The sequence below is a fragment of the Balaenoptera physalus genome, assembly GCF_965194825.1.
Source record: "Balaenoptera physalus genome assembly, chromosome: 13".
Lineage (NCBI taxonomy): Eukaryota > Metazoa > Chordata > Mammalia > Artiodactyla > Balaenopteridae > Balaenoptera > Balaenoptera physalus.
In genome coordinates this window covers 65,693,019-65,704,356 of record NC_138892.1, presented here as the reverse complement: position 1 = coordinate 65,704,356, position 11,338 = coordinate 65,693,019, and the positions used below count along the sequence as shown (strand labels likewise).

Here is an 11,338-nt window from a genome sequence, read left to right as displayed (position 1 = left end):
TAGTAGGAGCTCCCTTTTATGTGACAAGTCACTTTTCTCTAACTGCTTTCAAGATTCTCCCTTTGTGACTTTTGGCAGTTTGGTTATGCTGTGTCTTAATGTAGGTCTCTTTAGACTGATCCTACTTGGAGTTTTTTGAGCTTCTTGAAATTGTATGTCCAATTCTCTCCACAGATTTAGGAAGTTTTCAGCCGTTATTTCTTCAGATAGGGTCTCTTCCCCTTTCTCTCCTTTTCCTCCTTCTGTGACTCCCATAGTGCATATGTTGCTCTGCATGATGGTGTCCCATAAGTCCCTTAGGCTATCTTCATGTTTTTTCTTTCTTTTTTTCTTTTAGCTCCTCTGCTTCGGTAATTTCAAAACTCCTAAATTTGCTGATTCTTTCTTCTGCCTGGTAAAGTCTGCTGTTGAGTCCTTCTAGTAAATTTTCCAATCCAGTTATTGTATTTTTCAGTTCCAGAATTTCTGTTCGGTTCTTCTTTATAATTTTATCTCTGTGTTGGTATTCTCATTTTATTCATGCATCATTTTCCTGATTTCATGTAGTCGTCCATCTGTGTTGTCTTTTAATTCATGAACATCTTATGATAGTTGTTTTGAATTCTTTGTCTGGTCATTCACATATTGCCATTTCTTTAGGGTTGGTTTCTGGAGGTTTAATCTGTTCCTTTGAATAGGCTATGTTTTTCTGTTTCTTTGTGTGTTGTGTTATTTTCTGTTGGGACTTAAGCATTTGAAAACTCAGCTACCTCTCTCAGTCTTTGTGGTCTGGTTTCCACAGGGAGGACTTTCTCCAATCAGCCCAGCTAGAGAATGTGGAGACCTCTCAAGCCTTTTCTGGGTATGCATCCTCTTTGGGTTTGCACATGTCATCTCCTAATTAAGAGACTTACCAGTTTCTACTTAAGATCTCCTCCTTGTGTCTGTCTGCAATACTTCAGCCTCTCTGGAACTGTAGAAAGTTGCAGTACTGGAGTTCCACCTAGTGTCTATCTGTGCAGACTCTGGTGCTAGGCCAAGCCACCTTGATTGCCTCTGCTCTCTATGACCTGACATCCCATTCTTCTCAGTGCTTAGACTCAGGTAAGACAGAAACCAGTCCCTTGGCAGCACCACAAAAAGAACACTGGATATACGTTCCACTCCATTCCCTCCCAAGGAAGAAGTCAGGAGTTGGAGGTTTCTCTTAATCATGCCAAGTCATGCTGAGGAGAAGTGCTCTGGTGAACGAATGCAAGAATTTTCCTGCTGGGCTTCATGCTTGCCTGGGATGCAGAAATTTCTCCCTCTCTCTCTCCCTCTCTCTCTCTTTTTTAAACACAAAATAGCTTTTACCACTTTCAGGCCAAAAATAGAAATATTTATTTTCTGTTTACCCCTGTTTACAGTCTGCTGGCCTCAAAAGATTAGACATAACAGTTTGTACCCATTTTCAGGAATACACCTAATTGGCATAAGCTTTCAAATCTGAGGTGTTCACTTTCAGAAAACCACAAATGACTTATTCTTACAAATATCCACAATTCTTCCTCTGATATAAGAAATGAGGAATTGGGACTTCCCTGGTGGCACAGTGGTTAAGAATCTGCCTGCCAATGCAGGGAACACGGGTTCGATCCCTGGTCCGGGAAGATCCCCCATGCCGCGGAGCAACTAAGCCCATGTGCCACAACTACTGAAGCCCACGAGCCTAGAGCCCGTGCTCCACAACAAGAGAAGCCACCGGAGTGAGAAGCCTGCGCACCACAACGAAGAGTAGCCCCTGCTCACAGCAACTAGAGAAAGCCCGCACGCAGCAACGAAGACCAAACACAGCCAAAAATAAATAAACAAATAAATTGAAAAACAAAAGAAGAAATGAGGAATGGAAGATACCTTTCTTCATAACCATTTGGAGAGCAGTTTGGTGCCACTCAGGGCAGTTCTGTCTCCAGCTATGATGGAAAAACCTGCAGGCTAGTCTCATGGAATCACCAGCAGGAGAGTTGAGGAAGGATATTTTACCCACTCACCAAACCTGAGGAGTACCAGGGTTTCCCATACCATTGGGACCTGCCAAGTTTTAATGAAGTAAAGTACTGGATTACTCTGTTTACGTTGTTTCAGTTCATCATTTTATTGAAAGGCAAAGAGGGCAGCCAGTTAGTAGCTGAAGCAGAAAAAGAATCTGAACTCCCAAAATCTAACAGGAAGATCTCTATCCAGGAATCTCTTAGCTGGTTTCTGATTTTCTAACAAAAGCAACTTGTTCATATATTGTTAAATCCTTGTCTCCATGGTTGAAGGAAGGTCTGGTGTTTCCTATTCTGCCATCTTGCTGATGTCCTTTATTGCCTCATTTTTCTCTGCCTAGTGGTCACATTTCTCTGCTTCTTTGTATTTCTACTAATTGTTTTATTGGATGCTGGAACATTATGGGTGTTCTGTTATTGAGCGTCTGAATTTTGTTGTCTTCCTTTAAAGAGTTTTGGCTTTGTACTGGTAGACAGTTAGGATACTTAACGTTCAGTTTAATCTTTTAAGACTTGTTTTTAAAACTTTGTGAGAGCAGGTCAAGATGAGCCCTTATTCTTGGGCTGATTTAACCCTATTCAAGTGTAGCCTTTCTGAGGTGTCTACTGAATGCTCCCAGTTTTCAATGAGATGTCTCCACTCTGGTTGATTAGACCTTAAACATCTCCCACTCTGTGTGAATTCGAGTAGTTACTCAATTTACACTCCTAATAATACGTAGCTAAAGTCTTGTGGGTATCCATATACAGGCTTCTAGAATTCTGTCTCTGCATATCTCCCTCCTCTGCTGCCCACAGATTCAAACTATCTCTGCCTCCCCAAACTCTGATCTCTGTCTCTTCAACTCAGCGAGACAGTCCTGCCTTGCCCCTTCTTTGATCTTGGGTCTCAAAAGTGTGTGAAAACAGAAAGCCAAGGTGGTGGCATAGCTCACTTCAGTGGTTTCCCTTCTCTCAGGGGTTACTGTCCGGTGCTGTATGTTTTCCAATAGCTGTAAACAGGTACTTGATATATTGTGTCCATTATGTAATTGCTTACATTAGGAGACCTAATCTGGTACCAGTTTACTCCTTAAGAGGTGGAAGCTGAAGACACTTACCCTCATTTTTAACTTTCTAAAACTTTTGCTATCCTTTGAATTCTAGTTCACATTCCACTCTATCCATTCATTTCCTTTACTCCCTTCTCTATGATTTCAATAACTATGTAGCTCTTTTGTGGCAGTTATCCCATTCCATACTGTACCATAGTTATCTACAGGAAAATTCTGTGTCTTGACCAACCAATAATGCCCTACATGTCATGGGGTTCAAAACTACATTTGTTGAATAAATGAGATACCCGAAAATATATTGTCTTCTTATCAGTAGAAATATATAAGAAGAAGATAAATGACCCACCCACTTAGTGGAAGGTTGGAATATATATGGTCTACATATATGGTCTATATGTAGACTCAAAGTTTCAATGAAAAAATGGTTAGGCAAATGGTGCTGTATCTACATAATGAATATTGTATGATTATTTTAAATGAAGAAATAATACAAAATGCTGGCACTTCCCTGGTGGCACAGTGGTTGGAAATCTACCTGTCAATGCAGGGGACATGGGTTCGAGCCCTGGTCTGGGAAGATCCCACATGCCACGGAGCAACTGAGCCCATGCACCACAACTACTGAGCCTGTGCTCTAGAGCCCACAAGCCACAACTACTGAGCCCACGTGCCACAACTATTGAAGCCCATGTGCCTAGAGCTCATGCTCCACAACAAGAGAAGTCACCACAATGAGAAGCCCGCACACCGCAACGAAGAGTAGCCCCCACTTGCCACGACTAGAGAAAGCCCACGCACAGCAACGAAGACCCAACGCAGCCAAAAATAAATAAATAATAAATAAATTTATTTTTTAAAGAACTTTAAAATTTTTAAAAAATAATATAAAATGCTTACAATAAAATGTTAGGTGAAATATTAGGATTAAAATTTTATGTATGATGATAATTACAACTATATAAAAATGCATATAAAAAAACTGGAAGGAAAAAAATTTTTGGTGATGGAGTTATTTTAATGTATATGTGCTGTTCACATGTTTTTATTGCCATGATCCAAAATTAGTCTTGAAAGACAGTTGGCCTGGCTATCTAGCTACCTTCATGAAGGATGACATAGGATGATCAGTAATTCCAAAAGCCAAACTTTAGTTTTACTAAATATCCTCCAACATCTTACTGGATCAAACTAACAGTCTTATTGAGAATATTAGTTCATGTAGTTGCAACAAGTTTATCCTGATGAGTTCACCAAGAAGTTTTACTGTCCTAGTGAGGTATTGTAAGAGTGCTTTATTGAGACTTTGTTTGTTAATGACTGAGACCATTGTTTGATAACATCCACTTTATTTATCTTTTCCAGGATGAAATTTTGACAATCAATAGGAGCCAAGTTAGGGTACATTTCATGTATGTCTGTAGATCTGTGTGTCTGTTCCACAATACTTTGGAGGTAGCAAGCATCTGAAGATAGTCTTTATGGACCAACTTAATCATATTTCCAGGCCAACCCATCACAGTTTTCTTCTTTTTTTTTTTTTTAAATTTATGTATTTATTTTTGGCTGCATTGGGTCTTCGTTGTTGTGCGCAGGCTTTCTCTAGTTGCGGCGAGCGGGGGCCACTCTTCATTGCGGTGCGCAGGCTTCTCATTGTGGTGGCCTCTCCCGTTGTGGGGCATGGGCTCTAGGTACGTGGGCCTCAGTAGCTGTGGCTCGTGGGCTCTGTAGTTGTGGCTCGCGGGCTCTAGAGCGCAGGCTCAGCAGTTGTGGTGCACGGGCCCAGCCACTTCACGGCACGTGGGAACCTCCCGGACCAAGGCTCGAACCCGTGTCTCCTGCATTGGCAGACGGATTCTCAACCACTGCGCCACCAGGGAAGTCCCCTCTTCTTTTTCTTAATATCTTCTATTTACCCTTCTCTATTATCCAAAGGCAATACTGTGGAATGTCAGCTTTGAATTTTGGCTTCACCAGTTACTGATTGTATGATCCTGGACAACATACTCAATCTCTCTATGCTATACTTACCTGATATATGTAAATTGTAGATAATGATAATAACTACCTTCCTCAATTCTTGTGAGGTTTCAATGAGATAATTTTGTAAAACTCTTAGAGTGCCTCACACATAAGAGATATTCACTAAATGATCTCTTTTAGTATCGTTATTTTGTTTTCTGGTCTTAACACATCCTCCTCTTTATATTCTCTCCATTCATTCTTGATGCTTATATCAGTTAGTTGATATGAAGGACACAAGAAGCTAGTCCTATGAAGATGAATTTTTTCCCAGGCAGGATTTCTGCATTCAGGAAAGCCAGCTCTGGATGAAAGAGGTTTCTGATGAGGGTAATATGTATCCATCATCAAGACGCGGGTAACTGAAAGTAGTTCAGATAACTCCGCTAACCAAATTTTGTTTTGTTCACTGCCTTATACCTAGAGTGTAGAACAGTGTCTGACAGGTCATAAATACTTGGTAAGTACAATATTTCTTGAATTAATTAATGTATGGCACGGTTTTATACAAAAACTAATCTAATACCTAGGAAACAGCATGTAGACCCTTCATTTCCACTTTAAGCTCACAGATAACACTTCAGGGGAAAAAAAGCTGAAATTAAACTTTTAAACACAAGTTGGGTATTTTTATTACTGTTATCATAAATTCTACATTAATAAACACTGGACTTCCTTTCTACCTCGAAAAGTCTCTTATTCTGTTTCTCAGCTGGCATCTCTCTCAGGCTCTTTACAGCAACCCAAGACTGAGGCAGCCATATATTACTCTCAGCTACTCTCTCAAAAGCAATATTATAGTTACTTCCTTGCAGGTCACCTTTTCCTCATCCAAGTCTTTCCACTCTGCCTTTCAGCTCTCAAAGTAAGACACTTGTCCATTCTCCTCCAGGAGGAGCCATTCTAGTCTGTTACTAGGAAAAATCCAGCCTCTGCTGTGGCGCTGTGCTGTCTTCCTTCTGGCCTAGGTCCCCTCTCTGCTTTCATATGGAAGGAACTCAGTGCTGTATTCCTGCAGCAAGGTTTCTTCTTTATATCTGTCATTTAACTGCATTTTACTATCTTCCTGGACTCTCTTTAAGAGGACTGACCTGGTTTATGTAAATCTGTGATGTTAAAAACTATCAAACTAAGCAGAAAAAATTATCTACAGAATTATATGGCTGTCAACTCAATGCTTTGTGACCACCTAGAGGGGTGGGATAGGGAGGGTGGGAGAGAGGCTCAAGAGGGAGGGGAGATAGGGATATATGTATACGTATAGCTGCTTCACTTTGTTGTACAGCAGAAACTAACACAACACTGTAAAGCAATTATACTCCAATAAAGATATATTTTTAAATAAAGAATTATATGGCCGTTTTCTCCTGCCTCCTCCCTGTTTAGAGATTAAAGCAGGGCCCAGGTCCTGACCCATGCCAGAGTAGGAAGACTGCTAATCTAGCCCTTAGAGGTCATACTCTAGATAATCCGTCCCAATGATGCAAGAACAAATGATAGCATACACGCATTTCACATTGGGGTTCATTCTGAGTATCAGATATTTATCAAATAAGTTAATATTTGCTTTATGAATTATAAAGTATTAAATATTGGTTTTAATCATGGATATTCTTATGTCTTTCCAGTTTTTCCCTATCTCATAAGGAAGAGGTCATTAGATTTGAGTGAAACATGTGGATGTGGTCCCTGATGAATGAACCAAAACATTTCCCTGGAACAAAAACATACATGCAGCTGATCTGGTTGACTCCAAGATATGTCTCCTCCTTGGGGAGGCTCTTCTTCAACCCCCAGAAGGGAAGGAGGCTGTCTTGCTCTAGAAAAGGCAGTAGTGTCCATAGCAGCATATATAGAATAAGGTCAACAGTCTTCCATGAGTACCTTGGAGTGGGGAGAAGCCAATAACATGGAGCCTTCACAGGAGAGAAGCAGAAAGTCCACAGACCTGTAAGCTGGCAGAAGAATTTAGTCCAGGGGTAAGACAACCAGGAGAGAAGGCATTGACTCCAAGCCCAAAGCAGGTTATGTCCCCTCTCTACTGAACCTGAGTACCTAGAATTTATCTGGACCCAAACTACTCTCTGCCTCCAGAGAGGACCATCTCTGACACAGCCTAAAGAAATTCGGAAGCATGCCATATTTCTTTAATGTCTTGTGTTTGTTCCAACTACTTCCAATGAATGGGGCCCATATTTGCCAACAAACTTCTGGAGGCTCTAGGAAGAAACTTCATTGTCCCCACTCTTACCCTCTCTTAAAGTGAGCTTTACCTTATTTTCATACCCCAAAAATCATGCTGTAAATAACAATTGTTAGCCCCATAAGAATCCCCTCTGTGAAACCAGCACAGGTAGGTGGGTATGGGGTTTCTACCACCACCACCCCCATGGTCTTTGTTCTGCCCTCTGAGCTTCTATGGGATAACTATAATCCCTCTTCTTCATAAAAGTCCCTCCAATATTGAAAACAGCTATCATAGTCTGCCATTAGTTTAGTCTTTTCCAGGTTAAACATCTCCACACTCTTCATATGTTCCCTCCTACTTTATACCTACTAAGTCCTAATTCATGATGGTCAAAAAAAAAATCTCAAATCATTTTCACAGAAGTGGCTACCAAGTCAGGTCTTATCCTTCCTGTAATTTTTCAACTGATTGTTAAAACCTATCTGCAGATTTTCTATGTGCCCTTGTTAAATTTCATCTTGTCTTTAGCATTCCAAAAGACAAGATTCTTTTGAATTATAGTTCTATCACCTATAATATTGGTTACCCCTCTTTGATTCATATCATCTGAAGTTTGATGAGCCATGCATATTTGCTATGTCTAGATAGGTGAATAAGACAAGATCTACAAAACTTTCTCCTTTTCACTAGACATCTTTCTCAGACTTTCAGAGGGTCATTAATGAATACTTTTGCTATATAGTAAACAAGCTAAGAGTATTCTCTTTAAGCTCGCAGTCATCATGTTTTCTGTGAAGCTTTACTGAAATTAATATGCCCTTTTCCTACCCCTTTCTCCTGATCTACTAAATTATTTTTTGATCTACTAAATTATTAATACTATCAATAAAAGACATTATGTGAGGTTTCACACTGTAATTGGCATTATATAGTTCCTAATGATATCTCCTTATGAGAATTCCAAATGTTCTGTAAAACATCTATTTAAGAATTTTAACAGGGACCAAGGTCAAATTCACTGATTAGCAAGAACGATAGTAACTTTTTGATCATAAGCATCAATTCAGAGTCCAGATTTGAAACGTTTGGGGTCAGCTGACTGGTTTGTTGGTTTGGTTAATTTTACTAGCTTCTTCCCTTGCTCCATCTCTCTGCTAAATCCGGAGTCCTATTCCACTCTCATTTCAAGTCTCTCCCTAGTTCTTTAAGAAGTCACTAGTACATAGAAGACAAAATATGTTCAGAAACATATGAAAGTACTCTATTTGCTCTATGTCTGTACCGCCCATGTGACCAATGTGTGTCTGCATGGTGTAAGCTCAAGACCAGAAGAACAGGTAGGACCAGGAAAAGAACGCGAAAACCCTGTGTTCTTGCTGCCATCTGCTAATGTGGAAAGTCATCTTTCTTAACTTCAAAAATGAGAAAACTCTATATTGTGTTGGGCTTTCTGGTTTCTTCAGCTTAACACATACACACACACACACACACACACACACACACACTCACCTCTTTGACTTCCACCTACAATCTTAATCATGGTTCCATCTGAAGCTCTGAGTAGCAATATTCCAATATTCCCTCAGTTAGGGGAGGGACCAGAGATTCCTTCTCTGTTGGTAATCATTTAAATTGCCTCTTTCTCTAGCCCAAGCATTAATTTCAGATGCTGAAATTTTCCATGGCAATTTACTCTTGGAAATTCATTATAACTAATTCATTTATTTATATTTTCATATATTCCACAAGTACTTATCAAGATCTTCCTGTGTGTTGGTATTATCTTCCTGGAATAACTGAGAGAAAACAAACCAGGGTAGAAATTTCTAAAGAATCTACAGTTAGGTGAGATAAGCTGAACATTTTGGCTCGTATAGGGAATGTAAGGCAGGAGAATCAAGAAAAAGAAAGTATCCCCAGCTTCCAGCAAACTGATTAGAGACTGGGCAAAGTTTGAAAATGGCTTTACCAACAGTCACCAGGCCACTTGTCCAAGGAAAAAGAATGGCTTCCCAGGAGAGTGGGATCTAGGTTAATTCAGATCTTTCTATATGGCATCTCTCATGGAGTAGATGATATACATTTTTTGTCAGGATTTCCAAGTCTCATTTTCTTGGAAAGGGAAAATAGTCTGAGATGAGTGAATGCTTCAGGAATGTGCATGACCTAGAGCAGGACCACCTCCCAAGAAGTCCTGGGGCCTCTTCCTACCCTTCCAGAAGAGTTTACCAGGGATGCTTCTCTTGTTGATGCTCAGCGAAGATTGTCAGGTAAATAGCTGGTTGGAAGAGCCCTATACTGCTCTCTGATATGGACATTTCTATCACTCAGAAAGGATTTCAAAAAGCACTGTAGGATAGTAGTTAGGAGCTTTGGAGTCAAGCACACTTGGGTTCAAATCATGACTCCACCATAATGACCTTGAGTAATCGACTTAAACTCACTGAGTCTCAGTTTCTCTTCTATAAACAGGAGACAATAAAGCCTGTACCCAGTGCTTGCTTGATGAATAAATTAATAAGCCAAACATGGTGTGTGGTCATAATACCGTCTTGGTTAATATTACCTTCCTCTGTTCTCTTGAGGACAAATCTAGATGAGAAAGCAGCCCAGGAGTGACAGCAAGAACCAGACCACCTGGCTAATCCTAGAGGGCTTTGAGGAGCTGCAACACCTGGGCTTTCTCCCGTTCACCCTCTTTCTGGTCGTCTATGTGGTAACAGTCGGGGGCAACAACCTCGTCGTGCTGGCTGTGGCCTCCAGCCGGACTCTTCACACACCCATGTGCTTTTTCCTCTGCCACTTCTCCCCGCTGGAGATGGGCTGTACCTCAAACATCGGGCCTCAGCTGTTGCAGAGCTTCCTGGATGCGCGGGAAACCATCTCGCTGGTTGCCGTCTGGTCCAGTTCTACTCGTTTGCCTCACTGACTGCAGTTGAGTGCCTGCTACTGTTTGCCACGTCCCATGATACTACTTGGCCATCTGCCACGTCCTTCGCTACCCTGCCCTGACGAGCAGCTGGTTGAATGGCTGCTGAAGCCTAGTTCAGTGGCCTCTCCTTCTCTGCCTTCACTCTGGCCCTGGCAGCCCCTCTGCCTCTCTGCCCTGGCAGCAGGGTGATCGACCACTACTTCTGTGAGTTTGCTCCAGTTGTAGCGCTATTCTATGGTGATGTGGGGGTCATGTGGGGAGCTGGAGCGAGCACCTCGGGTTTCCTGACACTGGCTCCCCTCCTGTGGATTGTGGCATCCTATGCCTTCATTCTAAGCGCTGTGCTGCGAATAACTTCAAGCTATGGAAAGCAGAAAGCCTTCTCCACCTGTTCCTCTCACCTCGGAGCCTGGAGATCCAGCCTGAAAGCCGTAGGTGGACTCCACCGGTGCCCTGGCGCCCTCTAGTGGCCATCTGCTCTAATGCCAACTCTCAGCCCTTCCTCCTGCCTCCCTCCCCAGCCCTAGGGCTGCACTGGCCTTGGGCACCTGCCAGCCTGATTTCGTTCCTCCTCTCCCTCTAAGTGCAACGAAGTGCCCTACAGAGGTTTAGGATCTCTTGAAGAAAAGAAAAGGATAATCCACCATCTAAAATGGCACGAGATGTTTGCAAATCATGTATCTGATGATGGTCTGTCGCCCACCAGCCAAGCCCCCTGCTGCCCAGTGGGGTACCTGCTTTGCCCCTCCCATCCCAGGTGATAAGGGGATTTCAGGCCCCATAGCACCCAAGGGGTAGACACTGGTCATCCTCAACACCCTCAAGGAGTGAGTGCTGGATTGTATTGAACCCAGATTACTTCCCATTTCTGCCCTCAAAGGCTGGGGGCTTCAGCATGCCTCCGGAAGAACACACAGTATTTGCAAGTCTTTGAGAACCAAGAGAACAGTCTTCACTTTTCTGAAAAGTGCATCTTATTATTTCACAACAGTGACCGTTTTCAAACTGGCTCCCAGGGGTGCCCTCCCACTCTTCTTCATTTCTCTGAAAGTGGCCAAGGTGGTTTAGCTGTCCCCCATCCCCACCCCATGTGACAAGGCCAGTGGGGCCAGCTCCTGGTGGTCCTTACCTT

The 11,338-nt window shown here is 42.1% G+C and overlaps 1 pseudogene across 1 annotated transcript; it reads left to right on the top strand.

The window, feature by feature from the left end:
- The first annotated feature begins 4,960 nt into the window (after window positions 1-4,960).
- Window positions 4,961-10,863, top strand: LOC309640759 (olfactory receptor 5V1-like; annotated as a pseudogene). The gene has a single exon. The product of its transcript is annotated as an olfactory receptor 5V1-like (transcript).
- Window positions 10,864-11,338: the final 475 nt, after the last annotated feature.